This window comes from Aedes albopictus, chromosome 2 (genome assembly GCF_035046485.1).
Source record: "Aedes albopictus strain Foshan chromosome 2, AalbF5, whole genome shotgun sequence".
Lineage (NCBI taxonomy): Eukaryota > Metazoa > Arthropoda > Insecta > Diptera > Culicidae > Aedes > Aedes albopictus.
Window position 1 is genome coordinate 74,548,010 of NC_085137.1, and position 27,221 is coordinate 74,575,230.

General features: G+C 40.4%; 1 long non-coding RNA gene across 1 annotated transcript in view; it reads left to right on the forward strand.

Moving 5' to 3' along the window:
* Positions 1 to 246: 246 nt before the first annotated feature.
* The window catches only part of LOC134287638 (uncharacterized), a 196,971-nt gene continuing 169,996 nt past the window's right edge, over positions 247 to 27,221 (forward strand). The window contains exon 1 of the long non-coding RNA XR_009997425.1: positions 247 to 308. This is a non-coding gene — a long non-coding RNA (uncharacterized LOC134287638). The remainder of the gene's footprint in view (positions 309 to 27,221) is intronic.

Sequence of the window (27,221 nt, forward strand, 5' to 3'; positions counted from 1 at the left end):
TGAGTTCTAGACTGATGGTTTGTGGTTTTACGACTGGCTCGCAGGGCCTGTCACCAACCCTTTAACCTAGAATACTAGGCTGATCTTCACGACAGCTACAGGTTTTGCATTGGTGTTTTCTTCATGCTGGACTCAAACGCTAGTCTTTGTTGGAGGTCCCAGGTAACAATTTGATGTTGAATAATCGATTTTCCAACCATTTTAAAGCAACCTATTTTGAACAAAAGCTGAGCACAGGATATACAGGGGATAGACAAAATGATCGGGACAGGCAACATTTTCACTTTTTAAAAAATGTTCAACTAGCTGTAACTTTTCGAAAAGTGCATCAAACATTCTCAAATTTTTACTGTAAGTTCATCAACTAGATGTGTATCAGTGGTTCAAATTTGGAAAAGATCGGGGCATTCTCCACGAGGTTATGAAGATTCTTGGAAAAGGTAAAATTATCCGATAGCCAACTTTGAGCTGTTATATCTCCGGATTCCATGAACCGATTGAAATGAAATTTTGATCATTCAAAAATAATATAATGTACTCTGGAAAACATTTGATTTAACTTGAAATTTTTAACAAGAGACCAAATTATAGCGATTTTAATTTTTTCACGATTTTTCAGTAAATTGGTCTATTTTTAATATGCATTCTATTACTTTTAAAACTTATTGGTGGCTATGTTGTTTCTTTTCTTCAAGACACATTTATATATAAGTCAATTATAGGGAAATTAAATGAACTATAATTTGCATCTTGAATTTTGAAACGATGTTGGTATTTTGGATAATTTGGTGTTTTATTAGAAAAATAATCTCATCGTTATAATTTTCTTCCGTGTTAAGAATATTAAATTAAGTCCATGGTTTTTCATAGCTCATTATATAAGTCATAAATGGTCAAAATTTCATTGCAATCGGTTCATTGAATCCGGAGATATAACAGCTCAAAGATGGCTATCGGATAATTTTACCTTTTCCAAGAATCTCTATAACTTCGTGGAGAATGGTTCGATATTTTCCAAATTTGAACCACTGTTACACATCTAGTTGATGAACTTACAGTAAAAATTTGAGAATATTTGATGCACTTTTCGAAAATTTACAGCGAGTTGAACATTTTTTGAAAAAAATTTAACTTGTTATCCAGTCCACATTTGATATTAAAGGGGTGCCATGTTCACCGTATCTTCATAAAAGCACGCTTTCTTTAAAAAATATGTCAAGGAGTGTCAAACGAGTGTATTATGTAATACGTATAGTGCCTAAAATCATTTATAACAATTTTTTTTTTCGTCCCCTGTTGGGGAAATTAAGCCACTGCATCCAATAGGCTGAACTTTTGTGGCATATTTATAACAATACACCCATGTGTTTGGGCAGCTCCTCTAATCATCAGCAAATCTTTAGTGTACTGCAATATCGTAAGCTGACAACATAGACTCAACATAATATTTGAACGACCCTCTATCTTGAGATGGAGTGATTTGCTTTAGAAATATAGAGGCCAATGATCATGTACATAAGAGTTTATAACGGAGGGTTTGGTTAAACATTTCTTATGCAGTATACTAAAACTATCATGTTTGTTTTTCTACAATCAATCTTTCAATGCGCCCCTCCCTCATTGTAATCTCTCCTTCTCTCATGGAGGTTGAAACTCTTAATGAGGATGATTATGATGGCTAAAAATGGTGATACAGTTATTTTATCAAATTTCCACCATTTTTTCGGTTGTATTAGCCCTTTTAGGTAAATTAATCATCTTTCAAAATTACCTAAGTTTTTATTCGTCATGATAACATTATGTTTTAAGTAGGTTTAGGGGTGGTGGGGGTAAAGTGGACAACCTAAGCATTTTGGTCGTTTCCAGTGGAAATACGGCAAAATCCATCTGCTTCTCCGAGTAACATGGAAGATAATGATATATTCTAGAACTCTTGTAAAGGGATTGCATTTAAAAAATATTGTTTTCATTGATTATTTTCTTCACCAAAAAATGGACAATCGATGGGGCAAAATGAACAAGTCGTTAAAAGTTATATAACGGCGTATTATTTCTATGTTTTTAAATACAAACTATCAAATTCCATACGATACCTTTATTTTGTTGTTTTCTTTTTTTTATGGGTTTTCAGTTGGAGCTGCGTGACAGCTTGTTTGTCAAGGCTGAACCCGTTATTCAAATTTCATCTCTATAAAGACCAATGTTTAGACGGAATAGGCTATGTTGCCCAATTTAACACTAGTTTTTACATTGTGCCTAAGTAGTTTTAATCAAAATTCTGCATTTTCCCTCCCGTAGATGTATTAGTCATGTCCACCCTCAGTCATGTGAAGTCTATGAAGCTATCAGAATAAACATTTACCCGCGGAACCTGAAGCACCAGGAATGTTTATATCCTTGCTATTACTTCCTGGAAACAACATAACACAAAATGCTGTCTATGTTGACAATTGCCTATGCTATCTTCAAGAAATATTATGTATTATAGATAGTAGAGTAAACATATGCCGTTTTTCTTTATTATCCAGTTCCAACCTGGGTTGGAACTGGATCAGATCACAGTTTCAACCCCAACCCGACTTCGGTTTCGCTTGTACTAAAGTTTGTTTGACGTTGTTTGTTTACATATTTTCCGCCAATCCAGTTCCAACCCAGGTTAAAAAAGAAAAACGGCAATAGATCCGCTAAGATGAATCCGTTGTATCCAAACGAACTGTCAAAATCTGTATCCAAACGAGCATGACGTCACAATTTGGACAACATCAATGGAACGCATGACGTCACATTCAATCGTCGCACTTTTAAAAATTACTACTTACACGCTTGAAACATGTTAGTCAGCGGTGTCCGCGGATCTATGTTTACTCTACTATCTATTTTATGTATAATCGAATTAATTACGGTCAAATATCAATTGAAGACGATCAACCTTTACTGCGATAACACCTATGTTGGCGCCATCCCCAATGATAGACACTAGTTTTGAACATGGGCTTCCAATGATACGAGATACGAAAACAACCTAACTATTAAAACAAAGCCAATCCGTTCATTTGTCCTATCGGTCCTAGATAAACCAAGTCATTTCCTCCCCCCGTAACCTAGAAATATCAGCCTAGTCATACACAAGTTACGTCCAGCTTAGAAACAATCAGTGTTAAAGTATGGTCCACTGCACGAACTTGGGCTGGCCCGCCCACTCCCAAAGATAATTTGGCGTTTGAGCGGTGTCGTCACCGCTCAAAAGTCAAACCATGTGGGAAAGCAAACAGGCTAGTATAAATTCGTACAGTAATCCATTGTTCGCACGTTAGCTTTGAATCTATCAGCACTATTAAGTACTGCAACTTTCCTTCTCACTATTCGGCTGATTTCACTAGATTTATATAAAGAGAATATTACTGCACACTTAGATTTTATTGCCGAATCTCGGCAAAAAAAATGCCGAGATTTGCACAGCCGAGTGCTCAGCAATCACCTCGGCAAAAGTTCAAGTTACTGAGCGCTTCGGCAATCCAGTTTATGACAAAACGTCAAATAATGCTGATTATCTCGGCAAAATTTTTGCTGTTTTCTCGTCAAAAATAATGTAAACAAACCGTAGATTGCCGATTAATCAGTTAATTAAAATGAAGCATGAATTGCCGAAAAGTCAGCAACTTGTTAACTTTCCCCTGCTTCCACCCACATTTTTTCGTAGTTTTTTTTTTCACAAAATTCAACACCGATTTAGGCAGGGAAAACATAATATTATTGAGGCATGAGCAATGAGCATACATTATTCATAGTTTTCCGATTAAATCAGCTAGCAAATGCACCTGGTTACAATTGTGCCGGTCAAGCTTGCTGAGTCGCCGTCACCAGCGAAAATTCCAAAACGTAAATCCGTCTACAAGAGAAATAAAAATATTTATGATAATACTTACGAAGCTGCCCATAGCCGTACGTCTTCTGTACTCAGACATGATCTAGCGTTAGAATTTAGCTTACCATCGTCAACATTTTGTTTGCTGTTTGTGAGAAATCTCTAAAATGTAACTTTGTACACTTGAAACGAACATGGCGCCGATGAAAATGCGAATGCAGCTCCAACTGACAGCTGCGTTACTGTATCCCAGCAAAATATCGTGGATATGCCGAAATCTCGGCAAACGCAATCGCTGATTCCGGTACAACTGTTTATTACCGAAAAGTACAGTAATTTTGTTTGACGAAGTTCGGTTATCTGAGGTGTTTTTACAGATTCTTAGTAAAAAATTTCGCTGAATCTCGGTAACGGCACTTTTGAATACTGAAATATCAGCAATTTTCCATGTTGCCGTTCTTGCTCGGCATTTTTGTTTGCCGAGCTCGAGAATTGGATTTAAGTGTGTGGATATCATTGTAATATTAAAAAAAAACAAATTTGTTTTAATAAAATTACTAATTTAAATATATTTCAATATTGTATATTACTCAAATTATTGTAAATTTAGTAGTAAATCAAAATCATCCAAAAAACGTGGGAAAGAAAGCCCAAACAGCATTTTCAAGTCTATTTGCAATAAAAAGATTTCAAAACCTGTCACAAGACCTATAATATTTCTACTAGGATTTGTAACGATCTTAAAAACCTTCTCAAATCTAACCAACTTGGAACTATTGCTTGGGTATAGAATCTATTGAGCCCCGGCGGTCCCTCCGTGTTTATCGAGCATGCCAAAACATATGATCAGCCATACTTCATCTGCAGCAGCCGGTTCGTGATGAACCGTTGGAGGCGCATTAAAGTGTTAAAAAGGTGATATGATTCACTAAAGAATACTACATTACAATAGCCTTCACTTTAATACCGTCAAACCCTGCGAACTTGGCCAGGGTTACCTTTATTTTGTTGTTTTCAAACTTTTAATACAAATTTTGAAACACACTTAAATAATTATTGTAAAAATAGAGTAAAAAACAAGCACTGTTTTGGATGAAAATTTTATTTTGTTGATATAAAATATTTTTTTAACTTTTTACTTCAACTATCTCACGATATGTATGACGGCTGATGATTCTGGAGTTTGCAAAGAAAAAAAAAATTTTTGGTGAAATTTGAGCCGATTGTCCATTTTACCCCCAAGGTGTGATTACGTTAAAATTATTTCCAAAACTATTTTTTTTTACAAAACTTATTTTTTTTTCGGTCAAATATACTCTACACTCTTTGGCGAGCGTTCGTGCGAGACAGTCGCAACTTTTCGTTCGTCCGGTTTATCTCCCGATACTATCCAGTTCGGTGGCTTTTTCCAGTGCTAGTTTTCCGAGTGATCAAGTGTTGAAGTGAAAATCCCTAGTGGGACGCGTGCGGTTGGCTAGGCCACAATTTTTGCCGCAAAAGTTCGTTTGGTTTGAGTAAAGTTCACGTTTCGTTTTCATTATATCACGTGGCGCATTATCCAATTATCGAGCACAGCAGTGCAGCACCCCCCGCACACCGCGGCGCTCGCGCGGCCGTGATCGGCTTCTTCCAGTGAGTACCCAAGCTCATCGTCGTCGACAGCAGCAGCCCACCGAGAGAAGAGCAGAGAGCGTTCAACCGCCGCACACCAGCGCAGCGTCGGGCGCTCAGCAGCAGCTCGCTTCCTCCCTGTGCGGGCCATCCGATCGCTTGGACCCGTCGTCGTCGAGCCTGTGGCTAAACAGAGTACACAAAGATAAGTACAGTCGAACCTCCATGAGTCGATGTTCCTTGAATCGATATCGACTCATGGAGGTAATTTTTTCCATACTGAAAAATAATTTCTGGCTTACTATGATGGTCCCCCCAAAAAACTTCCCAAAGGATTTTTGTTCCATTACTCGATATTTCCTTGAGTCGATGGTCCCTTCAATATCGACTCATGGAGGTTTTACTGTACATAAAGTTACCTCTCGTTGTTCCCCCCTCTCCACTGACTCTTTGATTAGATTTAATTTGGTACATAAGCAGTTTTTTCTCACTTTTCCTGTAGCGTTAATTTTGTCCCTTGTTTTTTGATTATTTCTCGTCCCCGTGATAGTGTTAGTTTAAGGTTTTTTGAGTGCCCCGTGGTGGTAGTCAACTACCACAATGGGCGATGATGACGATGGCGGGGGTACGTCGTACCGCATCAACGAAGCTTCGTTATTGGCATCGGACTGCTCGAGCCAACAAGGCGATGTAAATGCTAATCCCTTTGTCTCCCTTCACCCTGGTGCTTCTGCAATGGACACCAACAGTAAATCTGTTTCGACGTCCCCCCGCCTCAAGGCCTACCCTCCCGACTTTGGCGGGCCATATGTTGTTTTCTTCCGACCCAAAGGCAAACGTTTGAACACCGTTCAAATCAGCAAGGATCTGACTAAGCGGTATTCTTCCGTTGTCTCCATTGACATGGTCGGTACAGCTAAGCTTCGGGTGACAGTAGGCGACCGAAAACACGCTAATGAGATTGTGGCCTGCGAGTTGTTTACACTTGAGTACTTCGTTTACCTACCGAGCGCGTCGATAGAGATTTCGGGGAAGGTCGCCGACGCATCTTTGACCTGCGAAACGATCATGCAAGGCTGTGGTCGTTTCCATAATCCTTCTCTACCTCCTGTCCAGATACTGGATTGCCGGCAACTGCATTCGGTATCCCAGGAGGGCGAGAAGAAGGTTTACACACCATCTGAAGAATTTTCTGTGACCTTCTCCGGATCTGCATTACCAGATCTGCTGGTGATTGGCAAACTTCGGCTACCTGTGAGGCTGTATGTACCGAAGGTAATGAATTGCATCAATTGCAAGCAGCTCGGCCACACCGCTCAGTACTGCAGCAATAAACCTCGCTGTGCAACATGCGGGGAGAGACATGTGGACGGTGCGTGTAAAACGCCGCCCAAGTGTGTTTATTGTGGCAGCGACCGTCCACATGATCTGATTGATTGCCCAAGGTACATACAGCAGAAAAAACATCAAAAACGATCGTTGCAGCAGCGATCACGGCGAAGCTACGCCGAAATGCTGAAAAAAGCTGCCCCGACCGTTGAATCCCGTAACATCTACTCGTCTTTATCTCTCGATGATCAGGGCTCTGACTCTGAGGTCGGGGACGGGGTTCCCTTTGTTTTCAAGGGTGAAACGAGGAAACGGATGAGGCTCCAGAGACCCACCAAAAAACCTCGGAATCTGCCTAGCAGCGACCCCCAACCCACCATGACAAATTTCAAGAGTGGTAAGAAAGTCACAAAACGTTCCCCTCCGGGTTTCAAAATCCAGGACGAACGAGACTTTCCATCACTCCCGGGAACATCTAAAATCCCAGATGTCCCACGTTTTTCGAATTCTCAACCGGAAAGACAGCATTCGGAGTACCAGGAGCAACCTCAGGGTGCACCATTGTTTACGCTCTCTGGCATCGTAGACATCATCCTCAGCTTCTTCAATGCTTCAGATTCCGTGAAGAACATTGTAAAAGGACTTCTTCCTTGTGTGACCCCTCTTTTGAAGCAGTTGGCTTCTAAAATGCCCCTCCTTGCGACAATCGTATCTTTCGATGGCTAATTTAACCACCGAGGTCGAAGATACGATTTCGGTTCTACACTGGAACTGTCGTAGTATTACACCGAAATTAGACGTTTTTAAATTTTTAGTTAACAATTTACAATGCGATGTTTTTGCACTATCCGAAACATGGCTAACACCTGATGTAACCTTACCTTTTCCCGATTATAATATCATTCGCCTTGATCGATCCGACTCGTACGGAGGGGTGCTTCTAGGGATTAAGAAGCAGCACTCATTTTACAGAGTCGATTTTCATCCGATGACAGGCATTGAAGCTGTCGCATGTGAGGTGACTATCCGAGGTAAAACCCTCAGTGTTGCCTCCATATATCTTCCTCCGAGAACTGTGATATCTCGCAGGGATCTCGCCCACATCTGCTCGGTTATGCCCGAGCCTCGGCTGCTCATGGGAGATTTCAACTCCCATGGTACAGGCTGGGGGGAACTGTACGATGACAGCCGTTCAACGTTGATATATGACCTCTGCGACGACTTCAACATGACAATTTTGAATACCGGAGAAGTTACACGAGTGGCACCTCCAGCTCAAGATGGCAGCCCTAGAAACAGCCGATTAGACCTCTCAATTTGTTCGAGCTCACTATCGCTGGAGTGTACATGGAAGGTTATCCAGGATCCCCATGGTAGTGATCATCTGCCGATTGTTGTTTCTATTTCCAATGGGTCACATCAACCTCCATCTATCGACATCGCCTACGATCTCACCAAGCACATTGACTGGGAGAAGTACGCAGAAGCAATTATCGACGGTGAGCAATCGGTAGAAGTCCTTCCACCGCGGGAAGAGTATCAGTTTCTATCAGAACTGATCATCAGTAGCGCGCTTCAGGCACAACGTCGACCAGTGCCAGGTCCGTCGGTTCGCAGGAAACCCCCCAATCCGTGGTGGGATAGTGAGTGTACAGAAATCTATCGCGAGAAATCCGCGGCGTTCAAAGAGTTTCGGAAACGCGGTTCGGTCGAAAACTTCAAGCGGTTCGCTTCCCTTGAAAGCAAGTTCAAGAACTTGATCAAGGCGAAGAAAAGCGGTTACTGGCGTCGGTTCGTCGAGGGTTTGTCGCGCGAGACTTCGATGAGAACTCTTTGGAACGTCGGTAGAAGAATGCGTAACGCGTCGTCGGTCAACGAGGATCGAGAAAGCTCTCCTCGGTGGATTCTCAAGTTCGCAAAAAAAGTTTGTCCAGATTCCGTACCCGTGGAGCGAATAATTCGTGATGTTTCCGAGGATAGGGACGACATGGATAGGCCGTTTTCGATGGTTGAATTCTCACTTGCTCTTCTTTCATGTAACAATTCCGCTCCAGGAATAGATCGAATCAAGTTCAACTTGCTTAAAAACCTCCCCGACGTCGCTAAGAGGCGCTTGTTGAACTTGTTCAATCAGTTCCTGGATAACAACATCATTCCGGATGATTGGAGGCAAGTGAGAGTGATAGCTATTCAAAAACCCGGTAAACCCGCGTCGGATCATAATTCGTACCGTCCAATCGCGATGTTGTCTTGTCTACGGAAGCTGTTGGAGAAGATGATTCTCTTTCGACTGGACAAATGGGTTGAATCGAATGGCATGTTGTCAGATACACAGTTTGGTTTCCGCAGAGGCAAAGGTACGAACGACTGTCTTGCGTTGCTTTCTTCAGAAATTCAGCTTGCCTTTGCTCAAAAGCAGCAAATGGGCTCAGTGTTTTTGGATATTAAGGGGGCTTTTGATTCAGTTTGTGTCGATGTTCTTTCTGACAAACTACACGACAGTGGCCTTTCACCAATTCTGAACAACTTTTTGTATAATTTGCTGTTTGAGAAGCAGATGAGTTTCGCTCATGGCGACTTGACAGTTTCACGAATTAGCTACATGGGCCTCCCCCAGGGTTCATGTCTAAGCCCCCTTCTTTACAACTTTTATGTCAGAGACATAGATGATTGTCTCATGGAAAACTGCACGTTAAGGCAGCTTGCGGATGACTGTGTTGTCTCTGTAACGGGATCAATAGCAGTCGATCTGCAAGGACCACTACAGGATACTTTGGACAATTTGTCTACTTGGGCTCTCAAGCTGGGTATCGAGTTCTCTCCGGAGAAAACTGAGATGGTTGTCTTTTCTAAAAAACACAAACCGGCAAAGTTTCCGCTCGTTCTGATGGGTAAGACAATCACTCATAGCATGTCTTCACAATACCTCGGCGTCTGGTTCGACTCCAAATGCACCTGGGGGAAGCACATTGTGTATCTGATACAGAAATGCCAAAAACGAATCAACTTTATGCGAACTATTACCGGAACATGGTGGGGAGCACATCCGGAAGATCTGATCAGGCTGTACCAAACAACCATTCTATCGGTTTTAGAATACGGTAGCTTCTGTTTTCAATCCGCGGCGAAAACACACTTGCTGAAGCTTCAACGGGTTCAGTACCGTTGCCTTCGGATCGCGTTAGGTTGCATGAACTCGACTCACACAATGAGTTTAGAGGTACTTGCTGGTGTACAGCCTCTGACAGACCGCTTTGCGGAGTTGTCGTTCCGGTTCCTCATCCGATGCGAGGTTGTGAATCCGTTAGTCATAGAAAACTTCGAAAAGCTGCTCGAACAGAATCCCCAAACTCGTTTTATGAGTGTGTACTACTGGTACATGACGCTGGAGGTAAGCCCATCTCTGGTTAACACCAATCGTAACAACTTCTCAGACTTCGACAGCTCCTCTGTGGATTTTGATCTCTCTATGAAGGATGAGATCACCGGTATACCGGAATCTTTTCGTTCCATAGGTATTCCACAAATTTTTGCAAGTAAGTTCGGGCATGTTAGCTGGGCCAGACAGTTCTTCACAGATGGTTCTAAAACCGATGATTCGACTGGATTCGGTGTCTACAACGAATTTCATAGCGCCACCTTTATGCTTCAAAAGCCATGTTCGGTATATATTGCTGAGCTAGCGGCTATATACTACACCTTAGAGTACATTCGCACTCTCCCACCTGAGCACTACTTCATTTTTACCGACAGTCTAAGCTCTCTGGAGGCTGTTCGGTCAATGAAACCGATGAAGCACTCAGCGTACTTCCTGAAAGGAATACGCCAAGTCTTGAGTGCTTTGTCCAAACGCTCATACATCATCACCATAGCTTGGGTCCCTTCACATTGCTCAATTCCGGGCAATGAGAAAGCGGACTCTCTGGCTAAGGTGGGCGCTAGCGAAGGCGATATTTATGAGCGTCAAATCGCCTTCGACGAATTTTTTGAATTGGCCCGTCAGGAGACCTTGATCAGCTGGCAACACAAATGGAGAGATGGAGAGATGGGTAGATGGTTGCACTCCATCATTCCACAGGTGTCGAAGAAGCCATGGTTCAAAGGGTTGGATTTAGGACGCGATTTCATTCGTGTGATGTGTCGGCTGATGTCCAACCACTATTTGTTGAACGCACATACCTTTCGTATTGGACTCTCAGAAAGCAATCTCTGTGTCTGTGGCGTGGCTTACCAGGATATCGAACATGTCGTGTGGGGATGCAATGAGTATCATGAGGTCAGATCTGAGCTGCATGAAATTCTCCGGGTCCGAGGAAAACAACAGAAACCCGTTAGAGAAGTGTTGGCAGGACTTGATTTGGAATACATGAACCTGATTTACCAGTTTTTGAAACGTGTTGATGTCAGAGTTTGATGTAGTACGTTCCTTGTTTTCGTTGTCCGCCTTTTGGTTTTGTTGTTCGCCCCTGTCTGTCGTCACCCCCCTTCCGTTTGTCCTCTTCTTGTCGTTTTCTACCGATAAAGTCCTTTCTTTTTGGTTCCGTTACAGATATGGACAATTTGTCCCATCAATGTTTTAGTATAAGTTAGCAAATAATTTAGTTTTAAACCCATAAATCCGTCCTTCCCATTTTTTTTTCTTCAATCCTTAACCTCGAAACAGCCGCGAGTACTTCGGCTTCCCAAACTAACATAGTTTTAAGGCAGTAATAAATTGTAAAATGTATAACCATTGTTAAAAAAAAAACAAAAGATTTCGGCTCAGTTATGCCCATGTGGCGCCCGAGCCTTCCAAATAAACGAATAAGTAAAAAAAAAATATACTCTTCTACATGGACTTTATTGGTTTAGGGTGTAAAAGTTGTTATAATTTGAAAATAACTTACGAGAAAACCTTAGCAATAATAAGCAAATTTTACATCATTTCTGATTTTTCACGTGATTTTTAAAGTTTTTGTCATTTTAAAGAGGTTTATTTGATTTTAATGTTCAAGATCAGTAGAAGTATAATGATTCATGCTTAGGCATAAGCTCCAATCGTTAAAACATTTTGAAAAACAATAAAAGCCTTGAAACTGTACCCTGTGCATTTTACCCCCACCACCCCTACTAGATATGATCAATAAAATTAACTTATATTCTTAGATAGGTGATTTCGAATACTTTGACCCATTCTCACCCCCTCTAAGGGGTGAGATTGGGTCAATTTTCAATCATTTGTAGTTTAGTAAACAATTCATATAACGTGATACTTTCTTGCTAAACTATCATTACCACATAGGAGAGTATACATACCAAATAAAAAGTTATTCCGACTTCAATTGCATTTGTTATTTAACAAACAATCTTTGAGTATCCTTTTTTGACCCATTCTCACCCCCAACGACGGTACTGTCCATGACAAGAGATTTACCCTGGCGCACAATTGACTGTCGGATGGGTAAAAGTGTGAAGCTAAAATTTTCTTGCAAAGCGCAATATAAAAACAGCAACATAATAAAACAACATACATTGTAGAGCCACCATTTTGAAACCGAAGTCATCATCTTGAATTCCAATACCCATATAACCACTTCCACAACCTTAGGAATTTGTATGCCAACTTAAGTTGAAATTAGCTGAGGTATTCTAGAGTTATACCGCAACATACATTCATTCACACATACAGGGTGCGACAGGAAAAAATACGAAAAGTTCAAGGCGCTATCACACGCAAAATTTGGGATATATATGACTTTTTTTTATGACAGTGTATCAGCCAATGTCTATATTCTAGCACTACAAAATCAAAATGAATATATTTGATTTTTAACATGCGATAATGTAAGCCTAAAAAGTGGGTACAGTAGACGTTCGATAAGTGCAACATGTTTACGTTTCAGTTACCGAATGAAATTCGCTAACGGCAACGACTGACAGCCGTCAAACAGTTGTCAGTTGCTGTTGGACGCAGCCAGAATGCACTCAAAAACATCGCAATGCTGTAGGGTACTGCAAGCACCTGATCTAACCTCACTTTGTCTGACAGTTCAGCGAGCTTGTTTACAAGGTGTTAGAATTTTTAACGAGCGGCGAAAATTAAATTTACGTTTTCCATCCCGAAACCATTACGGTACGGAAATATCAATTATATTCAACTCTACTAGTACAAAACCAATCGTCTAATTATCGTTTTACTGAAATTACATCGAAAAATAATTTTGCCGGATCTCCGCCAGAGACTAAGTCCATGTAAACAAGCTCGCTGAACTGTCAGTGCACGGCTTCGTGACGTCATCATGCAGTATCCTGTAGTGCATTCGAAAAACATCGCAACTCTGTTGACGTCTAGTTTTTGACAGATAGCGGTGCGGTAACTGCAAAATTGTTGCACTTAGTGAACTTGCAGTTAAAAAGCATTGCAGTTAAACCGTTTGCACATTAGAATAACCAGCCACAGAAATCCAATGTCGCGACTGTTCGTGTGACTAACATCTAGTTTGCCTCGCCCTTACAGCGTCAGTAGCAGTACTATAAGTGTCAAATAAATTTTGTTTACCAAAACAAAAGGTCCTCTACAAGATGGGCACCCAAACATAATCAATTATTACAACGAAAGTTATTAAAATAATTAAATAGGAAAACTGAGTACAGCGCCATTGGCGTTCTAGTGTATTTCTATTGTTTGCACCGAGCGAACGTCTACTGTATCAATAAACTGCGCGCCCAATGGCCCTTAAACAAAATGGCTAAAATAGTAAAAAAATAATAATTTGATTCAACGAAAAACTAGGCCATTCTAATGCAGAGCCATGTAGTTTCACATACTAGACGAAATAAACACATATATATTATGATATCGTAGAGAAAATTAAAATTTTGTTTTATCAAATATGAAACTTAGCGACCCGTGTACTTTTTAGTGGTTTAAACATTTTGATTGTCTTCAGCTTCAGGCGCCGTCTTGTAAAGGTTGGTGACCAAAATTGGAAAATATTTAAATAACTTTTCAGAAAATTAGCCTGTTAGAGATCATGGAACCTTGTAAATTAGGTTGGTTGACGTCAAATGGACAAAAATGAAATTTGAAGTTGAAAAACACCTTCGCATTTTTTCCTGCCGCATACTGTACATAAACTGCACTGTGGTGTACAATGGATCGGACATACGCCAATTTTTATACAAAACAGGCTGAACCCGGCAAACTTTGTCTTGCCTACTGCGTTTTTTGACGTTTCATGTTTCTAGGCAAGACCAAATCCCCGGTCAAAATGTATGGAAGACCGATATTCAAAAACTCTCGATTTTTCCATGTTTTTTACCTCATAAACCTTCCTTGGGGGAAAACTTACAGAATAACACTAAGACTACCAAAATCGGACCTTCCGTTCGCAAGTATGTGCGGTCCCACGTATGCCACTGCATTTTTATGTATAAAGATGGCCAACTTTGAGATGCTACATATAACAATGGTTTGCTTTGATGGATTAATCTCAACTTTCAGTGCGAAGCTACAAGTAATATGCAGAATTTTACGTATTACGAAGTACAAACAGTTTCCGTCCGCAGGGTTGGAGGCTCCGAGGGTTTCAATTATACAGTATTTCCGGTATATAGAATTTCAAAAGCCTCCATTGCATTTTTTTCTTTCAAAAATCAATCTCCAATCGTATTTTGGTCTCATTTAACAAAGTCCGACCGTGGTTAAATTTATCAAAAAGGATTTTTCTGGACTGAGATACCTACTAGGTATTGCTTTCAACCCTTTTGCTCCCCCGTTGAACACGCCTGTCTAGAAACACAATTCCAGCATTCTGGTCTCGATCCGACATCATCACCATCTATTGATATCCTATGTGTGTATCAATATGGCTGGGAAATAGTAGTCGAATGGAAGCGCTTTTGTGTACTAACTGTAGGCAATAGAATAAATTGATCACCTCACTCCACAGCATCAGCACGCTTTTCACCGAATGCTCGGCTCTTAGAATTGACATGCGTAGCTCGGCATGTGCGGTGGTGGCAGTTTGGTGCGAGACGACGGAGGAATAGGTTCCGTTTTCCAATTGAGGGCCTTCCCAGCCAGTCCGCCGTACCACCGAAGAATAGGATCGATGAAACCGAGCTTCGGCTTACAATTCATTGTGGTGTGGCAGCGTATCGGCATCCAATTCAGCACGGGGAGTCCCATTTTCCGAAAAAGGGAGAGATATTGCATTTTGTGACTGCTTGCTTGCTTATGTTGTGTATTCCTATGCCTTTTCTAAACAATGCTTGCGCAGCAGCACCATTTTCGAACCGTTCGAATCGAACCCAATATTTGTGTGCTTTGAATTGAAACGATGTGGAAGTTTGGTCAGAGAGCCGGAAATCCTGTGTTCTATTGTGTGTACTGTGTGTATTAGAGAGCTGTACACGGTAGAATAGTGATTGGAAATTTTGGCTTTCAATGGAGGAAGCAGTGTGGCTATTCTGCTAAAACACTGTTCTAACGTACGCGTGATTATGGGGACAATGCGGACTAAATTATATTCAATGTGCATTTACAATTAGATATGGGTAACTTCGTTTCGAATATATTCATTCACGTATGATGCTTTCAAATCCACTATTTGAAAATATCCTAGTTGAAACTTTTTTACGGATTAACGAATGATGAAAGTAATATTGCACACCGAAAGCGTCTAAAATGCGTCTGAAAGCGTTACTACCAAAATAAAATGTCCAACAAATTCGAATGTATACTAATTCATCTTATCCGAAACGTTAAGAAACCATGGGGTGAAATTTAGTTTTTTTTTACAATTTGAAGGTTTTGCTAGAGGAGGTATGGCATTGACAAAACTTGCTTCTGTAATCATATATAAATTGAGCAAATATATTGCTGACTGCACCCCAAATTGGACTGACACAGTGTGCGTGCCGTGCACACACCTTCAAAGTGTGATTGCAGCGCAGGGACAAGTCGGATCGAGTTGAGGTCTTCGGTGCACTTATTCCTTGTAAATGGAGGAATAAGTGCACCGAAGACGTCGAGACGATCCGAGGCAAATGTGCACTTTTATCACACTTTTTAGGCGTACCAAAAAAAAGTGTGATAGTCCAATTTCGGATGTAGTCTGCAATACATCAGGTTAGAAAGCAGCGTTGAAAAGTTATACAGTCGAACCTCCATGAGTCGATGTTCCTTGACGTGATATTGACTCATGGAGATACATTTTTCCATACTGAAAAATAATTTTTGCAATTTCTCATCGTAATAGGCTGTTTTACCTCACGCAAATCTGACAGGAAAAGGCCTACTTTCCCACACTAAATTAACAGTGCCGTAATGGTTCATTACAGCACTGATTTGCGTTGCGTAATGAACCATTACAGCACTGTTTTCAGTTTTGATCAACTTCTCGATGCTTTCTGGATGCAGTTTTGAAAAATTGTGACAGCTGCACAGTATAACCTGTTTTGATCAGATTTTCTTAAATATGGCTATGGTCATCAGTTTGATGAAAAAGTTTTGGTAAGAACTATCTTCAAGCGGTAATTTATGAACTTGCAAAAATTGTTGTACGCAACTCGGTGCAGAACTCGATTTTTACAGCACTCGTCGTAATTATCCAACTCGGCAAGCCTCGTTGGATAAATGTACGACTCGTGCTGTAAAAATCATCATTCTGCACCTTGTTGCGTAAACTACTATTCTAGGTTACTATGATGGTCCCTTGAAACAGCTTCCCAAAGGATTTCAGTTCCACTACTCGATATTTCCATTAGTCGATGGTCCCTTCAATATCGACTCATGGAGGTTTGACATTTTTGTTTTTCTCTTTATACCTAGCTAACCTTAATTATTTATCTATAGCATAAATACTTGTTATGTTATACGTTAAATATTATAAACCATATGTGTCCAGAGAAGTTCTATGTATCACTACAGGTTTGAAAATACCTATTCAGTTACCAATTTATATGTAATATTAATTTCAGTCGATGTATTTTGGCGTCATATACAAATTACTTAACAAACAATTCTTACATTTGGAAAGAGACGACAAAAAACTGGTACTAGCACCGAACCCTATGCAATACCGTATAACAGCGCATCTATTTCCCAAACATGCATTTATGGGTTCTTGCAGTATTACAGTTCATCAGCACTGCACTGGGATCACGCGAACATTCAAGGTTTGATTATTGCTAATACCAATAGCACAGACAAACAGACGAAACATTCTTAAAAACGACTTGGCACATGCATTTAACGATCAATTCAAATTTCATTTGGTTTCCGCGATCGTTCCACCAGAGGCGCTAATGTTCCATCGCTTTGACGTTTGTTAGTGTAGACATTGCTGAATGATGCAAGCAAACGAAAATTAGGGTAACCTGGGGTAATACGCACCCCCGGGGCAGAACGCCCTCGCCCTATTTCTCTATATAAGTGAAGTTACATTCGATGCAAGCAAACTAGACGTAAAACTGAGCAGAACAAGCCCAAGAATGCAAAGAATATTTGAATTAAAAGCGTGGAAAACGTTGATTTTCCACATTTGGAAAGATTGTCTAATTTGAAGCGCACACAATTTAAGCAATTGCGCGCTGATCATATGGAATCAACCTATTAACTACCATCCTCCTCCTACTCCTTCCATTTACTGCCGTAAACAGTAAAATGGAGCCGCTTGGTATTTCATTAGAATTCAAAGCGGAAAATGCCAGAGGTCATATTTTTTCAGCACCCAAAACGTAACACTTTTTTAAATTGTTAATTTGATTCGGTAAAATTGATATCACGCGGACCAAAAGTTGGCATCGCTTAGTCAAATTAATAAACTAACTTTCAAAACACAAGACACCCATACAATCATCTTAATCTTAGCTATAGGGCCACGTTTGCTTAGGGGGTGCATATTACTCCACCTTCCCCTACAGGCGATTTGTGTAGTAGTGTGCGTGTTAGACAAACATCAAATCGAAATCCATCACGGCCAATCTCGTGCTCATGAAAAAGACACAGTACAAAAGCTTTTGATGAATTTCCTCTAAGAGTTACGTCTGTTTGTCTGTGCCAAAGGCGATACGTGATATAGGGCACTGCACGAAATTCTCTCCTTCTCTTTCACTCTTACAGAAATTTTGTAAACAACAAGGCCAAGAAACGTCATAATCCCATATAAAATCAAAACAATGCAGTGCCCTATAGCAAAATTATTTAATAAGTAGTACGCAGATCGCAAGAAATTTCTTGGCCTATCTCGATGCGCGGAAAATTCAGGCAAGGAATCGCTCAAGAAATGAGCAATTGTCGCTTTATTCCAGATCCTAATACGGAGCTGAAACGAAACGTCAAATCAAATGAGGCTTGCTGTGTTAAATTTTTTGACCATTCCGGTCACGGAAAAAACTTAACTGAACGAAAATTACTTGAGCGATTCCGTTTGAAGTACATACCTCGCATTGGCCTTGACTAACCACAAGAAAACACCTGTAATGCTTTTGGAAAATGTGTAGTTCCTTCCGTAAAACTTATTTTTCTGCATAAATGTTAAAGTAAATGGGCATTTTGATGACAAAATCGTGTAACATTAGAGCAAGATCCATTGATATGTAGGTTCACTACATTTGCGATACTACATTGGCAATGAAAGTTGTCTGAAGATGTCTTTCCCAATTTTTATACACATTGTTTAGGAAAATGTTTGATTTTACACAGAAATATGAACTGAATTTATTAGAAAAATTAAAACTCATCCTTCAATAACCCTTGCGTCAAATAATGGTAATTTTTCCCATTCTTAACCTTTCGTAACTAGCGTAGTGGCTACCATCGCCAGTGCTGTGTACAACAAGCGAGATTTTTTAACGTGTTGTACAACATACAGCAGCGCGTCTACTGGGGGGTTTAGTTTAACCTTCCAAATGCCTCACGTTGGGAACAACTAGCAGACGTAGTGTACGCAGTTTGGGTCAAATATGTAAAGCATTACATATCCTTTTCGAGACGGAGTGCAAAAAAGTGAAATTTCCATACAAGTTGCTCAAATTTGGCTCTCCATAACTCTGAGAACTTCAGAACTCCAGAACTCTAAGAAGAGAGAGAAGACTCTTTATCGCATGATTCCTAGCTTTGTCCACCTAGATAAACCGAAAATTAAAAATTTGCGATCGATAAAACTTTGTCATGTGTTACAATATTTGCTTACTTTTGGTTTAACTTGTTGTGGTAAATCTCACACGCAACATAAGCAAAGGTTTGTTTGCTCACATGCAAGTATAAGTAATGGCTCAATAATTCAAAAACAATACATCAGCTAAACTAAAGACTAAACAGTTGAAAAAAAAACGTAAAACTGTTATTGCTCAACAACACAATTGTACTGGTTCGCCACGAAAGGACTATTTCTGGAAAATAAAAAGGGATCTCATGTCGATCAATTTCACTCGAAATCATGGTACAGACGCTAATTTTGATGTTCTTATAATCTAGTCTGATATAGTCTACACATACACAGTAGGGTGTCCCAAAATTTTACATGGTCCAAAAGCTTGGGTGCTCACCCTGAAAGGTTTTAGGGTGCTATTAGACTGTTTGTCGTAATGCCAAATATATACCATTGTAGTTCGACATTCATCCAAGGTTGCCATATGATTCGCGTTGTGTTGGCATTTTATCGGGCTATTCACTTTCCAACCAAAATTTCACCGGATGGCGTAGCGCCACGAGCTAAGCCACGATTCAACAGGCCAAAAAAACATCGTGGAGCTAAGATAAATCGTGACAGTGATTTCCTGGTGACAAATTTATCAATTTTTCAGTGCAAATCAACATTCGCTTCTTGAGATTTGTGCTCTTGAATAATTGAGGGGTGGCTTCGTCATACATACATACACATACATTTATTTGTTCAACATCTTTAAGACAAGGCATAACCAACAATAGTACGCCACAATACTCGGTTTGTGGCTGCCGCTCTCCATCCTCGGTCGCGCCCAATGCTCGCCAGGTCACGCTCCACCTGGTCCGCCCATCGTGCTCTCTGCGCTCCACGCCTTCTTGTGCCAACCGGATCAGTTACAATTGAAAACACCAGCTTGCAGGGTTGTTGTCCGGCATTCTTGCAATATGCCTTGCCCACCGTATCCGTCCAGCTTTAGCCACTTTCAGGATGTTGGGTTTACCGTAGAGTGCAGCGAGCTCGTGGTTCATCCTTCTCCGCCACACACCGTTCTCCTGCACATCGCCGAAGATCGTCCTTAGCACGCGTCGCTCGAAAACTCCGAGTGCTTGTAGGTCCTCCTCGAGCTTGATCCATGTCTCGTGCCCGTAGAGGACCACCGTTGTTGTCAGCCGTCAATATGGATCCGAGGTAGATCACCTCGAAAGTATCCCCTTCTATCGTAACATTACTATCCAGACGGATCCGGTCGTGTTCGGTTCCGCCTACCAGCATGTACTTTGTTTTTGAGGCATTCACCACCAGTCCGACCTTTGCTGCTTCGCGTTTCAGGCGGGTGTACAGCTCTGTCACCGTTCCGGATTTTGTGAAAATCGTTCCCCGGCTGCTGAGCCCGGCTCGTCGCATCACACCTTCCAGAGCGATGTTGAAGAGTAGGCATGAGAGTCCGTCACCTTGTTGCAGTCCCCGGCGAGATTCGAATGAACTGGATAGTTCACCCGAACCCTTACGCAGTTTTGCACACCATCCATCGTTGCTTTTATCAGTCTAGTCAGTTTCCCAGGAAAGCCGTTTTCGTCCATGATTCTCCATAGCTCTGCGCGGTCGATACTGTCGTATGCCGCTTTGAAGTCAATGAACAGGTGATGCGTTGGGACCTGGTATTCACGCCATTTCTGGAGGATTTGGCGTACGGTAAAGATCTGGTCCGTTGTCGACCGGCCGTCGATGAAGCCAGCTTGATAACTTCCCACGAACTCATTCGTTTTAGATGACAGACGACGGAAGATGATCTGGGTCTGGGATAGCACTTTGTGTGCAGCATTCAAAATAGTGATCGCCCTGAAGTTCTTACATTCCAAATGATCGCCTTTCTTGTGATTGGGGCAGATTACCCCTTCTTTCCACTTAACGTACGTGGAAAAAGATGCTTTGCATAGCAGTTTTACAGTCGAGTCTCCTATTAAACGCTGTCACCCACTTTACGCTTACCGCAATTTCTCAGCTGTCTTAATCTAACTATTTTTTAGTGCAGTTAGTGCTTACTATAGACCAGGGGTTCTCAAACTTTCCTTGCCTGCGACCCACTTTGGATTGTAATAGAATTTGGCGACCCGCGAGTAAGTATTTGCACAAAAAAAATCATTTTAGAAAATTGGGACAGTATTTTAAATACATTTTTACTATAGATAGTAGAGTAAACATAGATCCGCGGATATTGCTGATTAAAATATTTCAAGCGTGTAAGTAGTAATTTTCAAAAGTGCGACGATTGAATATGACGTCAGGCGGTCCATTCATGTTGTCCAAATTGTGACGTCATGCTTGTTTGGATACAGATTTCGATAGTTCGTTTGGATACAACGGATTCATCTCCCGCGGATATATGTTTACTCTACTATCTATATTTTTACGCCTTTATTGTGAGATAAACTTATTTGTGTGTGAGAACTGTAGAATTAGCAAAAGGTTAAAATACACGTTAATAAAATCAAAACAAAAAATTTTTGTGTCAAAAGTGTAAAATCAAGGGTTGCGATATGCGTTACGTAACATTTACTTTTAGACATTCCAAGCATTTTTCATTTTCAGTGTTCTTTTCGTTTCCAGAAAATAGTCAAACTATGTTAAAATGCCCAAAATATCTGCTTCTCTAAACCTTATGTCTTAAGAAATTGAGATGAGTTGGATCGTTTCTAATAAATATTGAACCATTCCGGTTTCACGTAATACACAGAACTCCACAGATTTTCAGAAATTCTGTCACACATTTGAGGAGAAAAAAAACATAAAATTTCCACAAAGTCTTTGAAGATAGGAGAGCAACGTTTGCATAACTTGAATGTGCAATGCGTTGTCACTTTATTATCACGTATTTTTTAGCGTGTTTTTTTTTTTGTGCATAACTTTTGAATGCATTGTACAGATTGCGCAGCAAAGGCGACGCTACACATCCGCTGAGAATTTTTAGAATTGTAGTTCTGCTGGATGGTCAGCTAAGTCCTTCTGAAAAATTTATTCTTCGATTATAATCCTTCACACACGCTTATTTTACTTATTTTATTGGAGTTACACATGTTCTGATTTTTAAAAACGTTTATATTACTGAATTTCACCATTTTGTTCAAAGTTAAGCTGCACCGTAGTTCTTGAAAATATACATTTGTTTCGGTACATATATCCAAGAGTTCGATGGTTTGTTATCAGTAATTTTCTGCCTGATTTTCGATATCCCAATTGTTTCAACTATTGAACTTTGCATTGTAGAACTACCTTTTAATGAAAACTGCAACCACCAATCTAATTCGAACTCATCCTTCAAGAACAGACAATTTGAAAAATAATAAACTTTACTAGAATCCTTAACCTTCTGATAATAAATTTCATCGTTCCAGAATCGATTTTAGAATGCAGAATAGCTTCAATGTTCGATATGCTTCGGATTCATAATACAGAAGTTTGGGAATAAAAGTAAGAGTAAAACCACAGACAAACAGACGTAACACTCTTCAAAACGGCTTGACACATTTTTTTTCATTTTTATTTATGTGTATTTTAACTTAAATGCTAATTCTACACTCGGCTTGACACATGTATTTAACGATCAATTCAAATTTAATTTGATTTGCGCGATCGTTCCACCAGAGGCGCTAGTGATCGATCGCTTTGACGTTTGCCAGTGTACACGTAGCTGAATGATGCAAACGAAAATTACAGGCGATTTGTGTAGTAGTGTGCGTGTTAGCAAACGTCAAATTGAAATCCCTCATGGCCGACATTGTCTCGCGCGGTTCTACCAATAGGTGGCAGTGTGCTCATAAAAATTAAACTGGGCAAAAGTTTTTGATAAATTTCCTCTAAGAGTTACGTCTGTTTGTCTGTGGTAAAACATATTTCTAGAGTTTTTTTTTCGATTCTTAAACAGAGTTCTTAGGTTCTCTGACATAAGTTAAGAAAGTTAAGGTAGATATTAATTACAATAACGCCTAAACCTTCGCGACCCACTAAAAATCAGCCCGCGACACACCAGTGGATCGCAACCCATAGTTTGAGAAACGCTGCTATGGACTCATTACATACACAAAATGAGCTAAATGGGTTAGAGGACAGCCTGGATAACGCGGTGCGCGTAAAGTGGGTGGCAGCGTCTAATAGGAGACCCGACTATATTTACCAGTATACATTAGCGTGGGTCATCGGATCCGTTTTCTCAGATCAAACCTTTTTTGGTTCCGTTTTGGGTCCTGAGTATCTGTGTAAAATTTGAGCACCATCGGTTGCGTCTACACTTTGCGCATTGCAATTGAAATTTGTATGGCATTTTGTATGTTAAAACATTTTGCATTTTTGTTATAAATTGAAAAAGTTTGTCTGAAACTTTTTGACCGATACTGTAAAATGATAGCCTAAGATGTTCTGAAAAACTTTGTTGCAGACTGCAAAGCGATCCGATGTTTGTGAAAATAGTTATAAGCAACGAACCGTATGCATGTGTTTATGTTTTAACATGTAAAGGAATAACAATAGCAACAAAATCATGCAATGCCAACGCTACAACTTTTTTCATAAGCATCAGATCACTTCGCGGTCTTCGACCAAGTTTTTCGGGACACCCTAGGCTATGTTTTCACTTGATTGGTTACATGGTTTTAGAAAAAATCGAGCTTGTCGAGCTTGAGAGAAATGCAAAAAAGTGTGTTTTCCCATGTTAATTCTCATACAAACTTTAAACGCGATGCGCAAAACGTAGACATAACCGATCGTGCTCAAATTCTGCTCACATACTTGGGCCTCGAAATGGGATCAAAAAAGCTTTGATCTGATAAGATACCATTCAATTTTTCATTTTTCCATATAAACGATGACCCACTCTAGTATACATTTTTCGAGATACCTAGTTACACACCTCAAACACTTGTTCACACGTGTCAAGTCAATCGAAGCGCGATATTTATATTAAACACTTGGTCACGTGTCGACACTCGTAATTAATTTTTTAAGCAAACCCTCCGCCATGGTTACCACGATGATGCCACAATATGCTGAAAGGAAATCAGCAATATCAGATGATTTCCTTCCCAAAAAGTATCAAACATGCTGCTTAAACACGGTGTCAAAGTAAACACCCAATAAAACACGCCAGCCACGTGGCCGCACTTGTTCCCAAACAATTCAATGCAAGAGATGTATATCTTTTTCTGATATCGAACACCGGGAATCTTCTATTTGCGGAGCTTGTCTCAACCGGATGACGATGATACGATTTTGATTGGTTTCACAACCAGAGAGCAATAAAATAGGATCTATATTTGCCGGTATCAACGCACAATGTTTAACATCTGCACGCCAATCTCCCAACAACGCAAAAAAGTACCACCATGCACGACTGGAGTGCCCTCGAATGCGATCTCCTCTGCATGTGCGTTCTGTGCGCATTTCAATGGCACTTTGAATAAACAAAATCTAATTTACACAGCACGCAATTGCTGGCAGGGCCCTGCTGGTGCTACTTCGGCTCAACAGTGATATCCTACTTCTGATATCCTGGTGCGATAGGTAGCGGTGTAGCGCAGCAGAAGGGTAAAAACCTAGTCAAATCAAATCAAATTGGGTTTTCGCCGTATAGCTGAGGGTTTGATCGAATTGATGAATACGATGACAATTCGGTTCGTACTCCACCTACCTACCTTCTACGTTTCTAAATCACCACTAAATTAAACGGCGACTCCCCGCTGGCGTTGGCGAACAGATATCCTTAAAAATTCACATGCGCTTTGTGAGTGCGGTACCTATTAGTATTCAGCCTGGACGATGCAGGATGCGTGTTGAGATAGAATTATATTTGATTTGAAGCACAGTTATGCTAATAGTTATTGATGAAAAGAGTTGTAAAAAAGATTTGGGGTTAAATGGGGGTTTTCCTAAAGGTGATTCCTGGAGTATGCTTCTGTTAAGAACGAATTAAAAGATGTTCTAGGTTCACCAAGAACTTAGGTTATCCAAGGACTTTCGCGAGTAAGCGCCATAAGATCTACATGCTTAATCGATGGATTGTAGTTACATCACTGATACGTGGCAATATCCTACAGGTCTTTAAAGCATAGTTCTGTAGATACGTAGTTTTCAAAGATATTCTAGGACCTCCAAGAACTTCCATGAGTACAGGCCTGAAAATCTACGAGCGTAATCAATTAATTGTTGCTATATTACTGATGCGGTGTAACATCCCACAGATCCATGAAGCGTGGTTCTGTAGAAAACTACTTTGCCTGTATGTTCTAGGTCATCCAAGAACTTCCGCGAACAAAGAATTTAAGAACTGCAAGCGCAACAAATGGCTTTTTGTTACATAACTGATACGGTCTAACATCCTACATGCCCATGGTCATAGTTCTGAAGAGAAGTTATTTTTAAGGATATTCTAGGCTCTAGGGCATCCAAGAACTTTTGCGAGTAAAGGCCTTTAGGTCGGGGCCCGTGGCGCAGTGGTCCACACGTTCGCTTCATAAGCGGATGGTCATGGGTTCGAACCCAGCCCCGACACTTGCAATTTTTCGTCAGTTGCTCTTCCCCCCGAGAGCAGCTGGCACCTGACCCTCTTCGGAGCATATAGCTCTAACGGACCCGGAATTTGGATATCGGCGAACCGCAACTCATAATGGACGACCCCCAATTGGACTGGAAAAGGAACAGCAGCCAACCACCAGCATCAATCGTGCTCATCATTTTATCGTGGACAGGGTAGAAAAGTTGAAGCAGCACAAGGCACCAGTTCGATATAGTTGAATTAGAATAGAATACATGTAGGCGCTGTACAAAAGTGTAAGTGCAGCGTCCAATTGGAATCGCTCACGTAGTGCCCAAGTGGACAAAAGAGCTGTAAATTAGGTTAAGTGATTAAGAATAAAAAAAAAAGGCCTTTAGGGTTATAAGCGAAATCAATGGAGCATTGCAATATTACTGATGCAGTGTATGATCCTATAGGTCCATGGAGCATGGTTCTGTAAAGAACTAGGCGCACGGTTTTGTAAGTGTGTTCTAGGTTATCCAAGAACTTCCGCAATTATAGGCCTGAAGATTTACTGGCGCATTCACTCAATTGTTGTTACATTACTGATACGATGTAAAATCATACAGATTTATGGAACACGGAGATGTAATTTGCAAAGATGTTCTAGGTCATCCAAGAACTTCCGCGAGTAAAGGCCTTAAGATCATAATCAAGCATAACGAATAGGTTATTGTAACATTAATGATGCGTCATATAGATTTATGGAGCACGGTTCTGTATAGAAGTTGTTTTGAAAGATGTTCTAGGTAATCCAAGATCTTTCGCGAGTAACGGCCTTAAGACCAATAAGCATAATCAATGGACTTTTGTTGCATGACTGATGCGCATCATCCTACAGCTTAATGGAAGACAGTTCTGTAGAGTCTTGATTTCTAATGATGCTCTAGCTAGGTCTTCCAAGTACTCTTGCGAATACAGTCAGGTCTTTTTTTACGCGGTTTTCATTTACGCGGCCGCGTAAATGAAAACTCCATACAAAAAAAAATTTCATCGTCTTATTTTTGCATGATTCGTCGAGAAATGGTGAGACTTTTTTTACGCGGTTTTTCGAATTTTGAACTGAGTTTTTTTTTTACGCGGTACGTATCCCCCGCGTAAAAAAAACCTGACTGTATAGGCCTTAACAAACAATTATCGACGGTATCATCATGCTTGTGATGTATGTAATAAACGTTACTTTCCAATCACAGATTATCACTGCACGATATGCTGGCTTTGGGATTGAATCTTCAAACATTTACATTATGGTAAACAATTGGACCGCAATTCCAGATGAAGTATTGCAACAATGCATTTAGAGATTTTTTATGCGAGAAACGTTATTTTCAGGCGAGTGATTTTTAGGCGAAAGAAATTAGAGCGTTTGTCATTCAGGTATGTGTGACGAATGACGTTCGAGTTTTGTTTCCAAAGTATCTCACTTTTTGAGTTATATAAGGTACTTATTGAGTATGTTAATCAGTAAAACTAACTTATAAGTGAGCTACATTTATTTATCGTAGCGACCAAGCCCAAACAGAAATAACCCTATCATCTCTCTTTTGGATTCTTTACCAATGCGTGAACTCAATAGTGAGTCCGAAGTTGAACAAAGTTCATAGCCATCACAGTCGCGTTGACAACCGGAAAACCTGAAGGATGTTTCACCGCATCAGTAATGAAACAACAATTTATTGACTACGCTTGTAGATCC